Source organism: Anolis carolinensis, chromosome 4 (assembly GCF_035594765.1).
Source record: "Anolis carolinensis isolate JA03-04 chromosome 4, rAnoCar3.1.pri, whole genome shotgun sequence".
Taxonomy (NCBI): Eukaryota; Metazoa; Chordata; class Lepidosauria; order Squamata; family Dactyloidae; genus Anolis; species Anolis carolinensis.
Genome location: NC_085844.1, coordinates 32,386,836 through 32,410,472, shown reverse-complemented (window position 1 = coordinate 32,410,472; position 23,637 = coordinate 32,386,836). Strand labels below are relative to the sequence as shown.

The following is a 23,637-nucleotide window of genomic DNA, read 5'->3' as shown; positions in this document are numbered from 1 at the left end:
GGGATCAGATCCACCCTAAGGCCCCTTCTACACTGCCAAATAAAATCCAGATTATTTGATTTGAATTTGATTATATGGCAGTGTAGACTCATGTAATTCAATTCATAACAGATAATGTGGATTAACTGATTTGATAATCTGGATTATATGGCAGTGTAGAAGTGGCCTCAGCTGGCACCCGTGAGGATTGGTAGATGCTGGATAAAATGTAGTTTCTGGTTGCTTGAGAGTTTCTATTAAAACTAGGCCTAACCAGTTCAATACCTCATACTATAGCATACATAGAGCTTGATATTAATATTGAAATATAGTAATTAAAAGCAAATTAAGACAAAAATAATAAAAATTTCTTCAATTTTTAAAAAAATGCTGGTTACTTGAAAGTTTTGTTGCCCGAAATTAGATCTACACTGCCATATACTGCAGGTTATCAAAACAGATAATCCATATTATCTTCTTTGAACTGGATTATATGAGTCTACATTGCCAGATAATCCAGTTCAAAGTAGATAATCTGGATTGTATATGGCAATGTAGAAAGGGCCCGATGGTGGATCTACACTGCCATATAATCTGGATTATCAAAGGAGATAATCCACATTAGCTACTTTGAACTGGATTGCACAAATCTACACTGCCATTTAATCCAGTTCAAAGCAGACAATCTGGATTTTATATGGCAGTGTAAAAGGAGCTACGTTTTTGTAGTTCAGTTCCTAGAAAACACAGCCAATTTGGTGAACAGGAATTCTGGGAACTGAAGTCTAAACTGTCTAGAGTATGAAAGTTTGGAAACTACAGCTTAAATATTTATTATTAGTATTGATATTTACTTTCTACCTCCTCTCTCCCAAAGGTGGCTCAAAGTGGATAACACTAAAAATCATGCAATATCCCCCCCACAAAACAAAACAAAACAAAACAATCCAAGATATCATAGGAGAGATACAGCCATGGTAGTTAAGGTGGAATCAATTGAGACAGTTGTATATTGCTTTCAATGGGGCTAATAGAGGCCCTTTCTACACTGCAATATAACATCCAGATGGCAGTGTAGACTCATATAATCCAGTTCAAAGCAGATAATATTGGTTATCTGCTCTGATAATTTGAATTATATGGCAGTTCAGAAGGGGCCAGAGTAGCCCTAGTTTCCATCCCATCACATGCTTATGCACCAGCTTTAGAAATGAATATTATGCCTCCAAATGCAGATAGGATCTGAAGGACACCTGTCTCTTATGTCTAAATAATATACATACACATCACATGGCTGCGATGGTGTAAAAATACAAATCAGAAGCCCAAACAAACAAGGAGATTAAGCAAGCAAGTCTTCATATCTCTCAAGAACAGGTCTTGTACGAGCTCAGAGGTCGGTCACAGCTGGAGTTGTAGTGTAGATAGGCAAAGTTCATGAGATCACAGGCAGATAGCATAGTTAAAGCTAGACTTGACTAGATAATCTGGATTTTATATAGCAGTGTAGAAGGGGTCTAAGATACACTGGTTGTAAGTTTAGCAGTAACCCCAGATGATAGTGTGGTATTGTCTAGGACAGGGGTCCCCAAATTAAGGCCTGTGGGCCAGATGCGGCCCTCCAAGGTCATTTACCTGGGCCCCGCCCTCAGTTTTAGACTTAGGCTCGCCCAAAGTCTAAAATGACTTGAAGGCGCACAGCAACAACAATCCTAATTAACTTGACTATCTCATTGACCAGAAGCAGGCCCACACTTCCCATTGAAATCCTGATAGGTTTATGTTGGTTAAAATTATTTTTATTTTTAAATATTGTATTGTTCTTTCATTGTTGTTGTTTTTTTTTTTGCACTACAAATAAGACATGTGCAGTGTGCATAGGAATTTGTTCATTTTTTTTTTCAAATGATGATTCAGCCCCTCAACAGTCTGAAGGATTGTGGACTGGCCCTCTGCTTAAAAAGTTTGAGGACCCCTGGTCTAGGATGTTTATAGGGCATATTGGGCCCCATTTTTTAATTGGAATAAACTGACCGTATATGATCTGTGGGAGTCATCTGACTGCATTAAAACCATATCAGGGTCTAGTGGGCACTGATGGCTCATTGAGTCGGTTTGTTGTGGAACCAAAAAACTGTTACACGGGGAAGGAAAGATGCGGAAGGCCACCTGTTGAAATCCTGGTTTCTGACCTCCCCTTCCACCTGAATTGGAATCCACAAATCAATTCAAATTTTATGAGGAGATAAAGCCTTAATTTTTCCATTTTTCTGAAACAAATGTCTGTGAGCTGTTTTCTTACCATATAATGATTAACGTGGGACTATCATCCCACTCTACTCTGTTTCATGCTTGCAGCTTGACAACACATATACATAGTGTACATTTCTCGGATGTGACCCAGAATCAACTGAGATCTAATATGAATGAGTACACCTCTCTAGAGCTTTATCCCCAGCCTATATGCCTGTGACCAGGATCTCTAAATTCACAGTGAAACTTTTTATGTGTCTTAAAGTCCTTTCAAACTTGTGATTATCCTAAGGCTAACATATATGGGGGGGGGGGCAGGTTTGGCAAGATATGTTCAGAGAGGGTTTGCTTTGCCTTCCTCTGAGGCAGAGAGTGATGTCCAAATACATTTCTATGACCATCTATGACATTTCTATGGCTTGCCTTTAGGATAGTTGTTCAAAGATTACTGTTAATTACGTGAAGCACTTCGAATGCCAAAATGCTATATAACATGCCAGCCCTAGAGGAAGCTCTGCTAGACATCATCTTCCATTGCAGAGTCCCACAGGATTGGTCCACTGTAAAAAATCTCACATGGGTTGGAGCAAGCAGCCATGACTTCCACTGAACATAATGGTTTGGGTGCCCAAGGCGTTTTGATGCCTGATTCAAAGGCAAAGATTGTGTCCTCTTCCATTCTATATATTGAAGGTGACTGAACTGGTAATCTTACTTCAATATCAGGGCAGCATCCCACATGACATTATGGTTAGCGGGCCTGCTTAGGGAATGTATCACATACCAAACTTGATATTCCCATATCTGATCATAGGTCATTGCATCTGCATTTACCTTCTCAAGTGGTTTGTCTCATTTAGTCTGATTGGCCCTGTTGAGCATCATCTGGAATAGATCACTCCTAAGGATTTTCTTAATATACAGTGTGACTCAGTGGGTTGGAAAGAAAGGAAGAACAGAAGATATGTTGTGCCGATCCATGGCTGCAAGCAAATAAAGAGCATTTCCTAGAGGGTCTACTTAAAATGTTCATGCATAAACCCAAAGTGTTTTCAATCATATGTTTCCTTTTACAGAGAACTGAAATAAAACATTTCTGAAACATATGCTCTGATCAAGCTAACAAAATACCCAAACATAACTTAGATGAGCATGCAACTTGTTGGGTTGGAAATCATTGGCCTAAATCAGATGTAAATGTGTATCTGAGTATATTTGCAGTCCCTGCGTATTGCATTGGTTTAATGATCCATTTTTGATGCATATTCAAGCATCCATCCAGATTCTTAGTAGTTCCACATGAACATCTTGTTTGTACATGAATTAGTTAAATTGAAGACATGAATACCGTAATTATAATCTAGTAATTTAGCAGTGGTGAAAGACTTTCCCACCTCATACCTTGGGGGCATTTGGGCTCTGCACACCTTGTTTACTAGGATGGGATGTCGTTTCTTAGGTGTTTGGGTAAACCTGTCTCCCCACTTCTAGTTTAGATCATCAGCTTTCATGGAAAAGTTACATAACATAAATTCTTTTAGGTTCTCTAAGGGCATCTTGCACAATCTTCTCCCAATTTCTTGGAGTAACATAAGCTTTCCTTTGACTGGCTTTGCAACAATAACATGAGTCACTAGCTTCTTCTTTGTAGACATCAAACCCAAGTCTCATTCTGTAGTGGTACATTGTGTAGCTTTGAAATGAAGTTAAGGATGAAGAATTTTACTACAGTAGAGTCTCACTTATCCAACACTCGCTTATCCAACGTTCTGGATTATCCAACTCATTTTTGTAGTCAGTGTTTTCAATACATCGTGATATTTTGGTGCTAAATTCATAGATACAGTAATTACTACATAGCATTACTGTGTATTGAACTACATTTTCTGTCAAATTTGCTGTATAACATAATGTTTTGGTGCTTAATTTGTAAAATCATAACCTAATTTGATGTTTAATAGGCTTTTCCTTAATGCCTCCTTATTATCCAACATATTCGCTTATCCAACATTCTGCCGGCCCGTTTATGTTGGATAAGTGAGACTCTACTGTAATTGATAAAGCAGGATGTTCTCCCCTGCAATCCAAGACAAAACAATCCATACCTTTCCTGTAGAAACCACTGGATGTCACTGTTGCTTTGTATACCTCTAATGAAAATTATTTAAGTGCAGAAAATATTTTGCTAGAGGTTCACCTTAAAAATGAACCATGTACACCAGTCTTTAATATTATATGGGAATATATCATATTTATTTAACTGTTTATGATTGGAATTGTAAACGACACAGGCTTTGTATCAGCTTCAGAATTTATTAGAACCATTGGACTCTAGCATAATAGCATATAAAAGAATTGTTTCTCTGGTTAGAACTGAACAAATAATTTTGTGATACAAGTATTTATACATTATGTGCCCTTGTGATAAAATTTACCATATTAATGGAATTTGCTTGTGTACATTTTGATACCATTACTTAGCTTGTGCAAATAGCCAGTGATTCAGTGTTCTCTGGCTCATTTCACTGTGAAAAGAGCATATGACACACACATCTGCGTATGTGACTTCATGGAAATGTTAGGTAAGCGTTTCTGATTAAAACGGGGACATAGATATTCGGATTTTTTGGTTTCCAGTTTCTCTATATCTGGTTTTAGTCTTGATTTTTTGTCATTAAATTAAGCTATTCTGGATTAGCCCATCACTAAAACGTGGATTGCATTTCCTATGTAATTGTCAGTATTATCTGAATTATCACTCATTTGCTCCATATATGAAGAGTAAACATGTGTCTACGTTGCTGTTTTCTCCTTTAAAATAAATGCAAAGTGAAGGTTTAGCTATTGGGTATGTAGTCACATGTATTCTAAGAGGAAAACAAAGTTTTAGACACAGGATTGGGTATATGATGTTTTGTATATATGATATTAAGGTGGGATGTATTACACTCTGGTGAAGAATCATCAAAAGCTCATCAGTTTTCGTATATTCTGTATGTATTTGCAAATATCTTTGTTAATTAACTTACATTGCTGTTCTTGTGTTGTTCAAGTCATTTCTAGTTTATGGGGACGCTAAGGTGACCCTATCACAGGATTTTCTGAATCAAGAATGTGTACCTTGCTCAAGATTGTACAGTGGGTTCCCTTGCCAAGTGAGGAATACTGCTACTCTTATAAGAAAGACAACTTTATTTCAGTTCATTGTTTCAGTTCTTTCTGTTCTTATGAGTTTTCCAAATCCCTGGGAATTATACACAAGTTTAGTTGAAGTACTTAGAGAGAAATATGACATGTAAGTGTAATATAAAAATGAATACATACATATGGTGTAGAGAGTCAGTGAAGAAATCAGCAGTATAGATGCACCTTTTTCATGTCAGGAGCGACTTGAGAAACTGCAAGTCGCTTCTGGTGAGAGAGAGAATTGGCCGTGTGCAAGGACATTGCCCAGGGGACGCGAGGATGTTTCTGTGAGAGTTGTCTCTCATGTCCTGCATTGGAAGCTGGAGCTGACAGACAGGAGCTCACACCACTCCCCAGATTTGAACCGCCGACCTTTTGGTAAGCAGTCCTGCTGGCACAAGGGTTTAACCCATTGCGCCACAGGGAATGCACCTGAAAAGTAATCAAAACATGAAGAAGCAGTCAGTGGAGGTGTAGTCGAGTTAGGGGATCTTCTCCCCCCATGACGAATGGAACCACTAGTTGCTCTGTAGATTTCTACTTACAACTTTCTTCCTTCCTTCTTCTCGGAACCTTATTCAGTCTTTATCCTTCCTTTGTTAAAAGGAGGTAATCTCACCGGAGGTCTTATTTCTATGTTGGCTGCTAACATTTGTGCATGTGTAGAAACCAGTATAAAGGTATTCTGTAGTGAAATCTAGAGTTTCTTTTTCTTCCTGTACTGTCTTTCAGTGGATTTCCTGAAAGGATAAAATAAGGTTTCCACCATCTATTCTATTATGTGTACCCTATTGTCATTCTGCCAGGAGTTGACCATATAATTTCATTGGAGGATATAGAGATTTCTAGAGAAAGCATTTTACATATGTAACAGTCAAACCCAGGCGTGTAAAGGGTTGACTGTATATATAGTTCAGAAAAGAGCACCTTATTTTTAGTAGTGGTGCTCTATCTTGAAATGAAAGACACCTGTTTGTCATAACATGTGATTTCCCTCATTTATGTGTCATCCTTTTATTATACTTTGTTTTCTGTTCGGTCTTGAAATTGGAAATATGGCATAATATGTATGAGGTACATACAACTTACAATGTAATCATAGGGAACATGTATTTCTCTTAACATTTAGCTTAACAGACCCTGTGGAGAGAGAAAAAAGCAAAAATTCTATTGTTAGGCTTATTTCAATGTCTTTATGTGGAAATGTGACATAATATAGTAGTAAAGCACTGCCTGATTCTGAGAGTGACTGCCACAAGAGATAAATACCTATAACACTGAACAGGCTAATACACAGCCCACGGAAAACAAGTTAAACTTACAGCTCTGATATAAAACATTTGGCTACACTGAAAACTTACACTGACCAGAACTTTTGGATTTTCAAATGTTGAGTGAAGTGTGAGCTAGCACTTGTGCTTTTTTCTGCAAAAACTGGCTGTGCCTTCAACCTCCTTTGCTGACGCAGCATTGTTGGTCATATTTTGGTCATGGCCCGTATTTCAAATGTGGTTTTAAGAAGAGTGCTTGACAAAAACTGACTCATCAGATTGGGCAGCGGATGAGACAAAAAGGCTGTTTTCTGAAGCCTCAAACTGGCACAGAATCTGCAGCTTTGATAGGTGGCTTAACAACATTGGTAGTAAACAGTACAGCTGGGCTGGAGGCATTTCTGAGTGCAATATTAATAAAACAGACTCCTGTGGCAGAAGTGAATGGAGTGCACCTACATTTCTGTCTCCCAAGAGCTCAGAGCAGCTACATCTTCATTACTACAATCACTTCTCCAATCTTTCCTCTTCTCTCTGGTAAGAACGAGCAACAGCAAGGGCTCTTAAGGCAATGGATGGGTAATAAGGGCAACAGAATAATCTTTTCTGCCCAATCCAGAAACAGACTGAAATGCATGTAAATTGCACTTGACATACATGTAAGAATGATGAGATACCAGTCACAAGGTGCCCATGAAATGTTCCTCATGGTATGTAACCAATCCATGCCCTTCTTCAGCATTTCAGAGATGAAAACAGGGACACATGTAGCCAAGCAATATCCCAGTCTAGGTAAGAAGCCAAAAGCTATTAATGAGAAAGAACACATAAGATAGGATAGGCTGCGACAGTTTCCTTTTACCCGAGCCTACTGTGAAGGGCACGATTCTGGCTCCATCCTCTCTTTTCCTTTCTCCTATTGAGTTAATTGAATTACACTACCTTTTCCAATGAAATTCATTTTGCAGCAATTTCAGTAAGATGAGGTTAATGAGGGCAGAAGGAGAGAGAAACAGTTACATTTTAAAAGCTGCTGAAAAGTTGGATAACAGAATTAATTGAGATTGTCCCTGCCAAATTGAGATAATGGGAAGTTATTCCAACCATCTGTAACATTTAAATATTAAAAGGTCTCTCGTGATGTCAGTTGAGACCTTGACATCAGAGCAGCTAAGCCAACAGCAGCCAGGAACGCTAGGAAAATATACACATGGTTAACAAGGGTGTCTGTGATATCAGAGATCATCCAAAAAGAAAACAGTCAGTAGATGCCGCAGGAATGCTAGGAGGTTTTGTGCAACTCCTGATGAGTTATACGTAGTAGTTATAAGAGAGTGCAATCAAAGGATACATCTATATAAGTCTTGTAATGTGCCATTGTCCTGCCTAAGTGTGTTTGTGTGAATGGCAATTTCAGCAAAAAAAAAAAAAATTCCCTTTATAACTCTTCTGTTGTATTCTACCTCTTCTTTCCTCTTTTTGTATTTCTACAAGTGATCCATAATGGGGAAAAAGTCAGTTGGGTGGAGCTAACAACTCTCCATCTGGAATCCTGTTGGAAATCTATACCAGCATATGCATACTGATGCAGGAAATAAATGTAAGAGGTAAAAGGGTCCTGATGCAGCAGCCATGAAGGCAGAACCTCATTGAGGTCATTGGGGCCCCGGAGCTCTTCTTAAAATAGGGATTCCTGTGTGTGCACATTTGTGCTATTCTAGGAGCAAAGGCCTAGAATTTAAAATGAGAAATAGATAATAACGTAAGTGCATCCATTTTTAGCCTTGCCAGTTTGATAAGACTGGCAGCTGATCCCATGCATATGTTATTCAGTTACACATGCGATCTAACAAAAGGTTAATGGTAACAGAATCATTGGGTGATTTGAGAGTTGACTAGGGGAAAAAACTATTTTCTTTTTCTGTTTTCTTTTAACCCGTGGGTTCCTAGCTTGTTAATGGCCTGGAGGAGCTGCACCAATTGAAACACGGATAACACTAATAATAACTTGACCCTGCATGAAGGGATTAAAGCACTAAAGCAATAGAACCACAGAGATGGAAGAGCCATCCAGTCCATGGAAGAACACCCAATCAAAGCATTCATGACAGATGACCATCCAGCCTATGTTTAAAAACCTCTAGAGAAAGAGACTCCACTACAGTCCGAAGCAGTGTATTCCAGGGTTGAACAGCTCTTACCGTCAGGATGTTCTACCATATGTTTCAGTGAAATTTCTTTTCCTGAAATTTGAATTCATTGCTCTGTGTCCTAGTCTTCAGAGCAGCAGAGCTAGACATACCAAACTTCTAAGCCTCTGCTCATATGGCTTGCTTCAAGACATCATTTTGGACATCCTGCTCTGGACATGTTCCAGCTCAGGCTGGTCGGAGCTGGCATATTTTTCTTTCCTTCTTCTACACTTTTCTTGCATCATAACATGACCTTCAGAAAAGTGTGACTGCTAGCAGAATGTACCAACAGAATTTTGACCTAAGGACCTAAGGACCATCCGTCAGCTGAATTCTATTATGCCAGCTAAAGTACTGTAATATTAAATCCAAACTTGCTTCAGGCTTGGAATGGTGCAAATTTCTTAAGACTAACTCTAGCCTCTATCCTATTTTTGTGTTTACACAATGATTATATCTCTGGGCTGAAGAAGTTTTGGATCTGGTACCATGTACCTTCCAAGATTTCACAGAACATGCGTGGTCAAGGGACATTTGAGTGACAAGATGACAAAATAAGAAAGAATATAGAAAGTTGCTTTTGGGATGGGCAAGGCTCCTCTCATCTTTTCCCCACTCTGTTAATTGAGGACAAACTAATTGTACGTTTTGAACTCAGTTTTCACCATTGCAGTAGGGCAAGGATAAAGGGGGAAAGTGAGAGGAGGAGTAAAAACTAGGAAATTTTTAAAAGCATTGAAAAAGTGAGATAACAGAGAATAGTTGATTCTTTTCCTCCCAAATTGGGACATTTGGTGGGTATGGTGCCAGCATAAGGACAGTTCATTTGACACAGAAGGCTGTCGCCTATTTCTACACAAGGTCTTCAAGTTAGGATTTTTGCGCTTATTTCCATGTCATGTGCATTAAGTTCTTTCTTGCCTTCTGTGACAACAACATAAGCTTCTGTGAAATTAGGTTTCCCCACATCACTTCAGTGTTCTTTTGAAAAATCTTATACAACAAGTCAGCTGAATTCATGAAAATTTAGTTAAGAAACATAACCACATTTCTATTTAATTCTGGGATTTAAATAGTCCGCATTGAACTCCACGAGGTACCCCCCACACACCTTTCTGCAGCATTTTTTCATCTGTAATCTCACAAATAATGGAATTTACCAAATTGTTTGTGCTTTGGTGCACCTATTCTTTCAGATAAGGGGTCTAGGTAAATGGATCTAAGCAGAAACTGGCATTTACCTCCAAAATCTATCCCCCAGGACATTTGGGTATAGGAAAGCCCATTGAGTATAATGTTTAGTTAGACTATTTGAACAGGAGAAATCCAGTTTCCTGTTCTCAAGAAGCTGTTGAACTCATTGGACAATATTGTAGCAGAGCCACACCACATTAACTGCCATGATTTGATTCTATGGAATTTGTGGATTTATAGTTTTGTGACAGAGCTGCAGTGCTACAACAAACTGCAAATCCCTGGATTCCATAGGATGGAGCGATGACAGTTAAAATGGTGTCAATCTACTATAATTCTCTCTATCTAAAAAAATAATAGTACAGTAGAGTCTCATTTATCCAACATAAACGGGCCGGCAGAACGTTGGATAAGCGAATATGTTGGATAATAAGGAGGGATTAAGGAAAAGCCTATTAAACATCAAATTAGGTTATGATTTTACAAATTAAACACCAAAACATCATGTCATACAACAAATTTGACAGAAAATGTAGTTCAATACGCAGTAATGTTATGTAGTAATTACTGTATTCACGAATTTAGCACCAAAATATCACGATGTATTGAAAACATTGACTACAAAAATGCGTTGGATAATCCAGAAGGTTGGATAAGCGAGTGTTGGATAAGTGAGACTCTACTGTAACTGATAATGTTAGAATAATATTGGAGATAAACACACATTTGAGATTATAAAGAGCTATGTGCCTATTCTGGATTATCTTCCTTAGTTATTTCTTCCCGCATTGTAAAAAAGAAATAAATATTGTAGTTTGAAAATTCATATAAAGGATTATGAATGGAAGGCAATATTCATTGTTACCTTAATTTCTTTGTGAAATTTCTTCACTGAATTTTAAGGAGATATTAAATGTCATCAGTTTCCACTCATACCCCCACCACTATTTTTTCAATGATTCTTCAGTCTTTTGCCTTATTGTAGAAAATCTGTAAAGGGGAAGGGGAAAAAAAGACAAATAGCTTTATTGTACCTACTAACTGCTGGTAAGAATAGTCCTCTGTTTGGAGATGTTAAATTTGTTGTAACTATCTTGTAAATGTCTTGTAACTATCTTTTTTGTGATTACAGGCTAGATGGTGAATCTCCCATGCTTCGTTTTTGGAAGGAGAGTTCCTTGAGCACATAAGACGTTTCTTCATCTAACTAGGTAACTCTGTTTTTCTAATCCAGGGATGGGATTCATGTGGTCTTCCTGATGTTGTTTGACTACAATTTCCAGCATTCTACACTATTGGCTGTGTTGGCTAGGTCAGCTGCAACTTGGAATCTAACGACACCAGCAGGTTGATATGATTCCCAGCTATCTAAAACAGTGCTAACCATGGGGAAACATGCACTTTATACCTCCTTAGATGTAACTTATTTTAAAATGTTGTTGATAGTTTTCTTCATGTGGTGACTTGAATTCTCCAGGTTTCCCCAGGGGTACATACCCGAGAAATTTGATGTTCTCAAGGTAAACCCCCTTGAAATAATTGAGTACTAAGGATCAGGAAGGGGCCCCTGGTGGCACAGTGTGTTAAAGCGCTGAGCTGCTGAACTTGCGGACCGAAAGGTGCCAGGTTGAAATCCCGGGAGCGGAATGAGCACCCACTGTTAGCCCCAGCTCCTGCCAACCTAGCAGTTTGAAAACATGCAAATGTGAGTAGATCAATAAGTACCGCTCCAGCAGGAAGGTAATGGCGCTCCATGCAGTCATGCCAGCCACATGACCTTGGAGGTGTCTATGGACAACGTCGGCTCTTCGGCTTAGAAATGGAGATGAGCACCAACCCCCAGAGTCGGTCATGACTGGACTTAACGTCAGGGGAAACCTTTACATTTTACTAAAGATCAGGACCAACAATATTCTTGCATGCCCTAGAGCAGATCTATACTGATCCATTATTCTGGGACAGATTTGGCATGGTGTTTGCTGGATTGTTTTTCATTGTTTTCCCCTGGCTATTACAGGGATGGAAAGGAGTCCTGATCAGTAGTGCCAAATAGCTGCCCATTCTGTCCCCTCCCACTCTCAGTGTTACAGGCAGTCTCTAGGCACGACATGGGTCCTGCTAGCCAGTAGTGACCAGTAGTGACATTGGCCAGGGTGCCAAAGTGATGAGGGAGGGGGGGGTGAAGAGGAAACACTCCATCTCCTCCTCCCTTCTCTGATCATCCAGTCACTTTTGTCAACATCACTGCAGGTGATGACCAACTGGCTGGAGCATGTTGCACCCAGAGACTGTCACGACATGGAGAACAGAATGGAATGTTTACTGCCATTCAATATCTTTGAGCCACCCAAGGCCAGAAAACATGATATAGCTTCTTGGAAGCTGCCCAATTGTTTATATAGGCACAAAGTCACATGTTTTCAGAATTCAGAATATTCTGTTTCTTTGGTTAATGTGGGTTAAAGATGTCTTTAAAGTGGTCTTGCCCTGCGTTAACCCAGATCCACTTTGTGTGGCAGGGAACTGACCCAGGGCCCCTTCTCATTATATTGTCAATGTAGATGTGCTCCTACTTTATAGATATTTTTATATTGGGTTTCACAGGTTCTTATGTATTGTCCTCTTTACTTGATATATTCCTTATATGCTTTAAACAATTTTACATTTCATTTATTTTTTGTTGTTGTCATTATAGTCATGCTGATTTTTAATATTATTATTTTTCATTATTTTTATTGACATATGCATTTTAACAAAAACAGCATGTAAGGGCTAAAAAAACCCCCAACAAACATATTTACATGTCTAATAAAAAACAGTAGTATATTTATCTACATCTACACACTATACTTCTAACACGAAACACAACAAAACAAAACAAAAACAGATTAAATGTAACTTCCAACTTACCAGATTCTGATTATAGTAAGTAAGCTAACTCTTCTCCCTCTACTATAAAACTGTCTTTTAAAAACTTGTTTTAGTGATTGCAGTATTTTAATTTCTATTTTCTAGATTTTCAAATTGTATAGCTTTTGAGGCTGTGAGCTGTTTTAGGTCTCAGTCCTTGGAGAAAAGAAAGGTATAAATAATAACAGTAATAGCAACAACATTCTATTTTTAATCCTACATATTGTTACAGTCTATTTATTTTTTTTAAAAAACAATCCTAGAGTTGATTCTGGCCCCTAATTAAATTTTGTTTAATGGATCACTAAGCTCCATTTTCACAGTTTTCTTTTTAATCAAAATTATTTGTTTGTCATCTCAGAAAACCTTAGATTTTCATAATTTATTCAGTCTGTGTTAGTGTTTTTCATTCTTTCAATTTTTCTTCATAAAGCATCCTTGCTTCGATTATCATATATTGAAGAAATCTTCCCTGTTTCTTGTTATTCTGGTTCTCCAGCTTTTTAAGAACAAAAGGTTATGGTTTAAGCTGGATTTTTTATCTTCAATAGCTGTTCAGTTAGCATTGAATCAGAATCCAGTATTTTCTTGCTTTTTCACAAATCCACTAAATAAGATAAAAAGTCCCTTATTTACATTTCCAGCATGTATTTGAAGAACCATAATACATTTTGAGATTTTTTCTGGTGCATTACCTACATATCCTTTTGCTATTTTTACTGGTATGCATCATCTTATAAAAGTTCTCTTTGGGTGGAGCATTTCCCACTGTGTGAGTTGTATATTGTGACCCACATTTTGTACCCATTTTGTCACTTATTCATTTACTAGTTCATTCTACATTTCTCTTTCTAACAACAATTTATAGATTTTAGCTATCCCACAATGAGGTATCAAATTCTAATTTTGTTACTTCAGATCCATATATTTGTGTAATCTATGGTCAGCTCAATGCACTACCGATTGTGCCCCTTCCGTACTTTGATTTGTTACGGCAGATAGCCGTATTATTCGCAGGTTTTACTGCGTTTTAGGAATTTTTACAATTTTATACTCTTACAATTTTATTAGTGGGATTTTATATGTGCTGTTGTTTGTACTTATGTCATTGTATTTATACTTATGTATCGTTGTTTATATGCAGTACTTGGAGTGTTTTTGTGAGTCACCCTGAATCGCTTTGGGGAGATGGTGGTGGGGTATAAATAAATAAATAAATAAATAATAATTATTATTATATCTCTTTATTCATTTTAAACCTTGCAATAAATATACCAATGCAACTTTATGTCCTACAGTTCTTGCTCCTTCAAACTCTTCTAAATTGAGTATTTCCAAAATTAAGAAGTTAATAATTTTATCATATTTTTGTTATCTCAGATACAACATATTATGGGTGGAAACTTAAAGATCCATTATTAAATATAATTTTCATTTGCATTTATTTGGTATCCTTAATAATGATCCTCTTGTAAAATACTTGTTGAAATCAGCATTAATTTTCATTTTTTCATACTATATGTAACCATGCCAGCCAAATCTTAAATGAAAGCCTTCTATTGCAATATCTTTTTTCTCTGGATTCAGCCAACCCTTTAACCAAACTAGACTACAAGCTGAATAATAAAGTTTCAGGTAAAGATCTCCTCTTTCCTTGTCATCTTGCAATAATTTAAATATTATCCTTGATTTCCCCCCTTGTGAAATGAACTGAGACATATGTTTGAATGGTAAATCATTTGTCAAAACCAAAATTGTATGAAACAAACATAACATTTATTGGCAATGCATTCATTTTAATATCCAAGATTCTATCAAAAAATGATAAATTGACTTTCTTCATTTTCTGAAGAAAGTCCAGTTTTACCTCATTCCATACTTTAACATGACTATTTCGAAACATTTTTGTGTTATTATTTAAAATAGTAATACCTTTAAATTTAACGTTTTTCTACTTTAAATCTTGTTTTTTCAGTTAAAAGTTGCCCTTCTTCTTTCTTCATATTTTCAGTAACATTCTTCATATTTTTCAATAACATTCTTCATATTTTTCAATAACATTACTGTCTTATCTTTGTTTATTTTGCAACCTACCAGGTTTCCAAATTCTCTTTAAAACTTTCATCAGGTTGTTTGTATTTTCCAATGGACCTTTCAATGGAAAAATCATTTAATCATCTGAAAAAGCAAGATTTAGGCTCTTTCTTCTCCTATCTTCCCTTAGCATTATTCAAGACTTCCAAAACCATTATGTAAAGTAAAGGAGACAAAGGACTGTATTGTCTATGCTATTTACATTTTTAACTGCTTTAGTTGGATATTATGATGATGTCTGTTTTGACTTTTTTAGGACATGTGCAAAAGACATAACGATTTCCTTGTCAATATTGAACTTTCCACCTTAAAACACAGTTCCCACTTCCCTTAATTTTGACCTTATATTTTAAGTCTATTGAATTTTAGTTTGTAAGCCTTTCTGAGTCCTAGCTTTAGGGGAAAGGTGAGGTATACAGTTTAAGGACAATGATGAAGATGATATTAATACGGTACTAATGTTAATAATAATAGAGGAGGAGGAAGAGGAAGAATTTATTACACTAACAGAAAACATATGGAAGCAAAAATAGCTAGCAGAATTTCTCACCATTAGACATTTTTTAAATATCAAAAACAATCTAAGCAATTTTTAAAAGATCTTTGAAGCTCTTGCTCACTTTGGGGACCACAGAGCAGGCTTAGGGGTGCATGCATTTAGGGCCCACGCTTTCTCAATTCTTCCTTTTCTGATTGGTGCTATTAAATGAGGGTGTTAGTGGTTTACTTCTGATGAAACTACCTGAAAACTACTACGATGTTGTATATTACAACACAGCTTAAAGCATGAATAAAGAATCCAACTTCCATCAGCCCTCATCAGCATGATTGAAGTAGCAATCCAGTAACATCTGAAAGGTCGCATCTTCTTTCCTTGATTTAAGGAATATTTTTTTAAAGTACAGTGTTCCCTCACTACTTCGTGGTTTGCTTTTTTGTGGATTCGCTGTTTAGTGGTTTTTCAATAAACTCTAAAAGAATATTATAAATCATAAAAAATTACAATTTACAGCCTAAGGAAGGGAGGAAGGAGAAGCCGAAGGGAGAGAAAAGGAGCCCAAGCGGCAACGGGAGGAGAAGGAGGCGATTTATCATCACACGATTGGTTGATAAAGACCTGATATTGTGTATAACTACTAAAATAATGTATAAGCAGTCATTCTGTTTACCTTTGGAGAGGTTTATTGTCAAAATGAGAAAACCCCATTCCAGAAAGAGACAAATGGCTCTGTTATGCCATGGAGATTAGCTAGAAAGTTATTCATTGTCCACTGAGATGGAAAAAAACCCCTCATAATGGGTTTTTATACTGTGGATTACTTGACTAGCACCTTGTCACCTAATGGTTTCCATGATTTGTAAATGCCTACTGTATATTTTTAACAGAAATGCCATTATTTCCCCGTTTCTTTGATGCTATTACAAAATGGATGTTATTTAAATACCTAGCCATTTATACTAGAGTCATGTATTCAGCAGGGTATCATCTAAGTACATGGATGAAGAAATATGAGTTTGGGGACAATGAAATATCACCAGGCATTAAAGATATTTAGAGAATAATCTCCATAGAGAGCATATTAGATGTATCAACTGCCAATAGCAATAGTCAGGAGAGGGCAGATTAAACAGCAATAAAATAAAACATGTTAGGCACAAACTGCAAATTATCAATTGTATAGATATTAACCTGCAATTCTCCACCTAGATTAATCTTCATGCCAGATACTACAGCTTCTCAGTTATCTACATTATTGTGGTATACTGGTCTTAGTTTTCCTGATTGTCTCGCTTTTGCAGTGAGTTTCTTTAAAATTTGTGATAGCAACTCATAACAGGGCTATAAACCTATAAACGTTTGAGAGCAGTATCCACACTTTATGGAGGGCAAACTAGGTTTTTGATCAACAGTTTGGGGACTCAGTTTTCCAATATTACCATTGAAAGTAAAGTGGAAATTGTGCAACTAGCAGGCTGCAAGTGACCCACCATATAGTCCCCAGATTCCCCGCCCCCCACTGCTGAAAAAAACAAAAACAAAAAACAAGTCATGCCCCTTACACCTATGAAAACCTCCTAAGGAGTTCACTTCTCCATTTCATGATTGGGAAGACTCACAACTTTATATCCACAAAATTGCTGAGCAGCTGGGATTAAATACAGTGAGACTGGTTTGGCCCCTCTGCCCGCCATGATGAGCCAGTCTGATCAAAAGTAGCCTATTGCCAACTTCTGCTTCCACAAATGTCAATTTCTCCAAATTTCTGCTATGCCTGATAGGTGACAAGCATGGATGCCTAATTTATGTCTTTTTTTTTTGCTTTCTTAAGGCAGTATACATGAAGAACTACAGAAAAGTATGTCATCTACATTTTGACTATTCCCAGTCCTGCTTAGTTTCAGCAAAGTCACTGCATGGTGTGCTTTTAAACTATAGCCTTGGACATAGTCTCTAGTGCCTTGGTAGCCAGTACAGAGTTCCAAACCTGTGGGATTCAAGCCATATAATCCTCCATGGATTGATCTCTGGAAATGCAAATTATTGATTTACTCAGGAAATAAAGTAGAATTTCAGGTGATGCATGAGTGAACCTCATCCCAGAAAACCATGTCTCTGTTTAGATCCACACTGCATAACTATGGTAATTTGATGCAACATTAAGTGCCATGGTTCCACTCTATGGCATCTGGATTTTTAGTATGGTGAACGTATTTTCATTCTTCTGAACTGCTACACTAAACTCTATTAGCAGATCGATATAATCAAAAAGGGCCCCCGGTGGCACAGTGTGTTAAAGCGCTGAGCTGCTGAATCTGTGGACCAAAAGGTTGCAGGTTCAAATCTGGGGAGCGGAATGAGCGCCCACTATTAGCCCCAGCTTCTGCCAACCTAGCAGTTCGAAAACATGCAAATGTGAGTAGATCAATAGGTACCGCTCTGGCGGGAAGGTAACGGTGCTCCATGCAGTCATGCTGGCCACATTACCTAGAAGGTGTCTACGGACAGCTTAGAAATGGAGATGAGCACCAACCCCCAGAGTCAGACACGACTGGACTTAACGTCAAGGGAAACCTTTACCTTTACCTTATCCTCATAAAAGGACACATCCCAGGGCTTCCATACGATGGAGCCATGGCACTTAAATAAGCAATATCTCCATAATTTGGTGTAAATAAGTGATTGTGGACATATGCTACGACAGCACTACATAATCACCACCTATGCAACGCACATCAGTGACTGGGTGTCATTGTGTAATACACAATGAACAACTGTAATGCAAACTATAGGGTGCACAAATGCAATGCAGAGTATAGACTTCACAGTTTGCAACCACAACACAGAGTACAGGAAGCACTGCCACAATGCAAAGTTTAGTCTGCACAACATACAACTTACAAAGGCAAGGCATAGATGAACATGCTGTTTGTGCAAGTCTACTTTTGGTTCTATTGTCAAGGAATTGTCATTGTGATGTGCATAGTGTGACTTAAAAGTGTGTGTGTGTGTGTGTGTGTGCCTGACTGAATTCCACCTTATGTGTAATTTGAGACTGGGCTGTGAGATCTGGTGGAGGAAAAGAGGAAACAGTGAAAAAGCCTTCTCTAGACTGCTTCCACCAGCATAATACTGGGTGACACCAGTTCATAAGAACTTCTATCTGTGTCAAAACCAAATGAAATTTCTTTAGTGAGCAGTAATCTGGGAATGCATGGCTCTCCAAATTACAGTCACAGTGTTGCCAGAGCTCTAGGGCTGGCTTGCTTTCAGTTAACTGTAAGATATTTGTCTGAGGCAACAGATTTTGAGTTTTCATAAAAGGTTAGTATCCAGGTTATATCACTTTTTTTTAATCTAATGCAGTCCTCCAGATATACTTGGATGGCAACTCATCCCGAATAGACTACTGCAACATGCTCTATGTGGGTTTGCCTTTGAAGACTGTTCGGAAGCTTCCATTAGCTCAATGGGTGGCAGACAGATTGCTTACTGAAGCGGTGTACAGGGAGAATACCACCTCTGTTACACCAGTTCCACTGGCTGCCATTCTGCTACTGAGCACAATTCAAAGTGCTGACTTTAGCCTATCAAGTCCTAAACGGTTTCGACTCAGCTTACATGTCCGAACGTATCTTCCTCTATGATCCACCTCAGAGGTTAAGATCGTCAGGGGAGGCCCTTCTCTCAATCCCCCCGCAAGCTCGATTGGTGAGGATGAGAGATAGGGCCTTCTCTGTGGTGGCCCTTTGTCTGTGGAACTCCTTCCCTAATGAAATCAGGTCGGCCCCCTCTCTTTTATCCTTTCAGGGAACAAACCCTCAAAACATTACTGTGGGACGAGGCATTCGAGCAGCAAATACAGCAATAATAAGAAAAACGATTTATGTGACTGATAATGAACGGACTCCGGACTATGATTTAGACTTGTGCAATTTTTAAATGATGTTTTTATAATTGATGTTTTATCTGATTATCTGTTTTTAATTGTATTGTTTTTATAGCTGTTTGTTTTTGGCATCTAATGATTGCCGATTGTGAAGCCACCCTGCTCCCCCCGCCCTCGGTGTGTGTGTGTGTGTGTGTGTGTGTGTGTGAGAGAGAGAGAGAGAGAGAGAGAGAGACAGAGAGAGAGACAGAGAGAGACAAAGAGACAGAGAGAGAAGGATGGGGTACAAATGTATTAAATAAATAAATAAATAGCATTTCTCCACATTATTTGTGCTGACTAGGACAGGTGGGAAATGTAGTCAAACCTAATATTTTAGTTTAATATAGTTTTATCAGCTAGAATTGTTTGTATGTATTTGTCTGTTTGCTTTATGTTATTGTGCATTGGACAATGTGTTTTACAACTGGATTGTTTTATATTTGTATTATCCCTTCCTTTTGCTATCTCTGTGTGGATACTTTAGATCAGTGTTTCTCAAACTCTGCTTCTCCAGGTTTTTTGGACTTCAGCTGGTAAACTGGCTGGGATTTCTGAGAGCTGAAGTCCAAAACCTTTGGAGGAGCAGAGTTTGAGAAACCCTGCTTTAGATTGTACATCTTTCACAAGGCTGGCTGTTTCTTGTTGCTCTCTTTTTAAAAAGTAGACATGTGCAGGTCCAATGTCAATTGGGAAGAATGATTGTGGCAGGTAGGTTTCCTAATTTCCTCTGATTTTTCAAACTTAAATATCTTCAACCCCATCCTCACCCCATTTATACGCACATTATTTCTTGTGTAGGGATTAATAAAAAGAAATAAATCATTCCATTGCTGATAACAGGTTTTTAAAAATGCAATCAAGAGATTTTTTTAAAAAAGTGGGAGGAGCTTTATATTTGCCCCCTACCCCAGTACTGGTTGGTTATAATCCAGATCAGATAGAATTATTTTGAATCAAGGAAGATAACTATGTGGGAGGAAAAGGATAATTTCCTCCCCCTGGAAACTACACACCTATGTAGAAAACAGAACAAAACCAGAAGTGCCTTGAAATGTAATTCTGGATTTGAAAAATTGTGACTTTGATACTGAACAGAGCAGCAGTACTCTACAGTCTATTCAGAAGGTGAATTGCTACTTCAAGAAACTGGAGAGAGGCAATCAGTTTTTGGGTTTTTTTTTGCCAGGAAGTATGTGTTGGAGTCTAATGGCATGTTGCAGACCATTAAAAGAATCTTGGAGGCAGCCTTTGGACCCATTTTGCCCACCCATGCTTTAGAGTTCAAAAAGATATCTACGTGCATAATACTTGTTTAGCACACTGTGTAAAATTTGGGGCAGGAATCATGTAACCTTCCAGATGTTGGACTGCAACTCTTAGCTAATGATGAGGAATACTGGAACTTGGAGTCCAGTAACATCTGGAGGGGCTTCATGAGTCCTAACCCTGTCTTATGTGATGAAGCCTTTGCATAATATTTGTATGCCTGGAGGCCCGGCCAGATTCTGTGCAGGATTTCAAGGACCAGGCAAGCTTTTTTAAGTTCTTGAGCATCTGAAATGCCACTACATGTCACCATAATAATACGAGGTAGCTTATTGGCTTTTTGATCAAATTGAAAATGCTGGCCATGTAATGGCCACTCTAGCCGCATTCATGACCAGATCATGATTCTTTCCCCTACTTTAGTTTTGGATTTTCATTATTCCATTTGTTATTACATGCTGAAGATCCCTTATCCAAAATGCTCGGGACCAGAAGTGTTCCTTATTTTGTTTTGGTTTTTTTCAGATTTTGAAATAATTCCATATATGTATTGAAATAACTTGGAGATGGGACCTAAAATTCAATTATGTTTCATATCCACCACATACACATAGCCCAAATGTGATCTGATACACAACATTTTTCATAATTTTATGCCTAGAACAAAATTTGTGTATACTGAAACATCAGAAACCAAATATGTTAGTCACTCACATGAATCATTTTGGAATCTTTTGGATTTCAGAAGTATGATTTCAGAAGTGGATTTCAGAAAGAATACTCAACCTGTACTGTATTTTTTTTAATCTTCCAGGAACACAGAGAAACTTTTTTTTGCCTCAAGTGCTAAGATAACATGACTATTTGCACCATCTCTATTATTATTCTGCCCCAGGCAACAAAATACTTAGGGACATTTTGGCAAACAAAATCTTACCATGAATTCTCCACTGCCCTTGATGGATTTATATTGCATCCCTGTGTTTACATCACACATAACCATACCCTTTACCTGTCCTTGACAGGGACAGTCCCAGTTAATCTTCTTGTGTCACACTTTTCAGATGCTTTTAAGATGTCGTGGTTGATTTTTTTTCCACTTTCCCCTTGTCCTTAGCTTATGTAATTTGCCAGAACCTGTGTTCAAAGGACAAAAATAGTTTGAACTCAATTCATCAACAGGGAGAGGCGAGGGCAAAATTTTGTTGTTTCCAATAGGAGAGTTGAGGCACGCAGTAGCAGTTTCTTAATATTGAATGGAAATCCTCCTGTTGGAACCATGTTGTCTCAAGCACATTGCAAACCACATTTTACTCATTGTTTGGCTATACCTTTCAATGCATGGTGGAATCAAGTGAATGGTCTCCAGAAAGTTTTTTCCTCCAGTTTTTTCAGTGGTGTGATAAGTCAGAAACACTGCATCAATAAGACTGGGAAATACGTTGTAGTCAAGTTGTGGGTATTCCTTCATTTCCCTGTTCCTAAGATGCAGGCCATTCAACTTCTGGAGAGTAGACAGAGAGGACCTCAGATTGCATAGCCATTACGTCCCATTTTTATCCAGTTTACTTAAATTTTTAAATTCAAGGCAACTGAGTAATTTTGCAAGTTACTCCTGGCACTATTCAAGATTTCCTTTGTTGTATAAATACTTCCTTATTGTTGTAAAACTTCCGGTATATGTTTGGCAAAAGTTTCCGTATTCACTGATGTGCTAAAAACATTGGGTTGTTGATTGCCTTTTGAATTTCAATGCACAGCTTTAATTTTGATGTTGTGCTCTGTATTAAAATCAACAAAATTTGTCATCTATAGAAACCTTTGGAGTTTTGCTGGTCCGTACACACAAAAACAAAGTTTGGCCCTGATAAATACACCACTCCCTGGCAGAAAACACTAGTGAGAAAAAGGCATGAAATTGCAAAATCCATCTTTATTGTGTCATCAATATTAATTATGCTGGGAGGCACAAAGAGATTGACTTGTGCTTGGAAACCTGGAAATGTGTTATAGTGCAATTGCAAAGTTACGCATTAATGAAACCACAAAATGGTAGACTATCAGAGGTATGACTCAAATCTTGAAATTGCACAGTTATTCCAGATAGAAGGCAGGTGGCATGACCAACGAGGGACAATCCACAAGTTGGGTAGAGTTGTCTACAAGTTGCTGTACCAAGCAGAAAGCACAAACAGAATTTTGAAAGTGCTTTCAGGTGGACTGTGCGCCATAAGAAGAGGAGCTATCCAGGCATGTTCCTGATTACTACAGGGATGGGTTTCTAGTGCCAGAAAACATCATGCTGTTCAGCAGTGGAACTCTCTTTCTCAGAGTGTAGTGGAAGCTCCTTCCTTGGAGGCATTTAAACAGAGACTGGATGGTCATCTGTCAAAGGTGCTTTGATTTTGCTTTTCCTGCATGGAAGGGGTTGGACTAGATGGCCCATGTGGTCTCTTTCAACTCTGTGATTCTATGCAATAATCTCAGGCAAAAGCAAACTGCTCTCTCTTAACCTGTGTGTTTTTCTTCATTAATAACTTTCCCACCTTGACTGCATTCTGATGTTTATGGGACACATGACTCAATTTTGATCTGAGAAATGTTGGAGGGTATGCATTACAAAGCAACAACCCTGAATTTTCAGCATTAGCGGCATGCTCATCTGTGATGCTATATTTGTTTCCATGATCCATATTTTTCTTGAATTCACTAAGTTTCTAGGAATACTACATGAGGTGTGTAATATCTAAAAATAATTGATGTACACACACTTTTGACTGTAGAGCAAAAGAGCCATAACTAATTCTGAGAGCAACGGTTTTGTAAGAAGTAGGTCTCAGGTTCAATCCTGATACCTCCAGT

The 23,637-nt window shown here is 37.9% G+C and overlaps 1 protein-coding gene across 6 annotated transcripts in view; it reads left to right on the top strand.

Moving 5' to 3' along the window:
- Positions 1-23,637, top strand: part of slc26a7 (solute carrier family 26 member 7) — a 146,055-nt gene that overhangs the window by 12,946 nt on the left and 109,472 nt on the right. For 4 of the 6 annotated variants that reach the window (XM_062980195.1, XM_062980190.1, XM_062980192.1 and 1 more), the window contains exon 2: positions 11,208-11,286. The gene's annotated coding sequence lies outside the window, so the exon portion shown is untranslated. Of the gene's footprint in view, positions 1-11,207; positions 11,287-13,090; positions 13,158-23,637 lie in introns of all 6 variants that reach the window. The other 2 variants (XM_062980193.1, XM_062980194.1) reach the window with 1 other exon arrangement.